We start from the raw sequence: 1,448 nt of genomic DNA, 5'->3' as shown, positions 1-1,448 counted from the left end.
GACATGCGTACTTTTTGGGGTATGTCAAGAAGTCCCGACGCGCCGCGGACGACAGATGCATTCCTCTAACACTGAGAAAAAAAAATTTTTCCAGGCACTTAACCCTTTGACTATTGCTACGGACTTTGTCACAGCTCAAAATGAGGTATTGTCCCCCCATTGAGTTTTTTGTGCTGTATAGTTTATTTTCTTGTGGTGGACTGCGTGCAGCTTCCAGGGCTATGGACGGTGTAGTGCAACTGAAAAGTTTCGATCTGGAAACTAAACGTATAGTGCTCTCAGTCAGGAATTTTTTTTTCTCCGTATGCCGAGAGCGACAGGATCGTCATTATAATATCTCATACATGCATAAAGGGTGGAAGCCTCGGTGGACGGCGTCCACTGGACGACGCCCCCTTCCTCCCACCGGGGAATGAAAAATGGAATGGGAGGCGGGGCGTCTCGTGTGGAGTCCGGCGTGACCCGGCACAACAACAGAGTGGCCGGCTGGCTCTGTCTCTCCAGCCGCTGCGGAGCCGCGCCATTGTGGAGCCACTCACACAGCAGCGCCAGTATCGATATCGCATCCTTTACGCCCCTTCCCCCTACCCTACCCCTTGCGCCGTCACAAAAGCTTTTGATGATCGGCGACCGAAAAAGTGAGTCTCTGTGTGAAGTCGATAATGATAGAAACCCTTTGGATCTTTTTCTCAGTGATGCTTTTGCTTTGAGCGTGCTACTTTTCTGTTGCCGCTGTTACTCTACACGAGGCAGTGGCACAAGCGACACGGACAAATAACATGAGATTGCTGTCGAATTCGTTATTCTCAAGTCGCCCTCTTTACATACACCGCGTTTGGCCCGTTGGCAACTGGATCGGGGAGCGCAGACTCCAGGACAGCGGCAGCCCTGGGCCCCTTCCACTCCTGACGTATTGGCAGGCGCTGGATTACGACTTCCCGTCCCCGGGTCGGCCAGCCGGCCGGAGGAGTCAGGGGGAATGAAATACCACGCGCCGGCGGTCCCGCCCGGTCCCGCCTGATGGATGGGCTGAGCGACTTGTCGCGCCGATGATGCAAAACTGCGGGGCACAAAAGTAATCTCCACCAGAGAGGGATAGCCGTCCTCGGGCGGCTGCTGCTACTGCTGCAGGGCTAAATCTGAGGCCGAGTAAAAGCCGCGAAAAAGAATCGCGTTTGCCGTTTCCCAAGAAACGATGAGTCCAGAGAGGATAAAATAGACTTTGGGTTTTGATTGTAAGCTCTGCTAGCACAGTAAAAATGTCAATAGTCATCTGACAGAAATCGTCTGGATATCTGTGGAACATGCAAAATTTGTTTATGAATAATTTGCCAGTGGCTTCTGACAGTACCTTCGTCTAATTGTCATCAAAACTCGACCTTTTCTGACATTTTTTTTTGTACAACCGAACATCCTTTTGTCAAATATCTGATGAAAAAGTTACCATT

General features: G+C 50.9%; 1 protein-coding gene across 1 annotated transcript in view; it reads right to left on the bottom strand.

Annotated features, from left to right (window-relative positions):
- LOC127750965 (uncharacterized) overlaps nucleotides 1–1,448 on the bottom strand; it is a 19,152-nt gene that overhangs the window by 14,121 nt on the left and 3,583 nt on the right. The gene's annotated exons all lie outside the window — the stretch shown is intronic.

The sequence above is a fragment of the Frankliniella occidentalis genome, unplaced genomic scaffold (assembly GCF_000697945.3).
Source record: "Frankliniella occidentalis isolate FOCC.00 unplaced genomic scaffold, Focc_3.1 Scaffold298, whole genome shotgun sequence".
In the NCBI taxonomy this organism is placed as follows: domain Eukaryota; kingdom Metazoa; phylum Arthropoda; class Insecta; order Thysanoptera; family Thripidae; genus Frankliniella; species Frankliniella occidentalis.
This window is presented reverse-complemented; position numbering and strand designations above follow the sequence as displayed.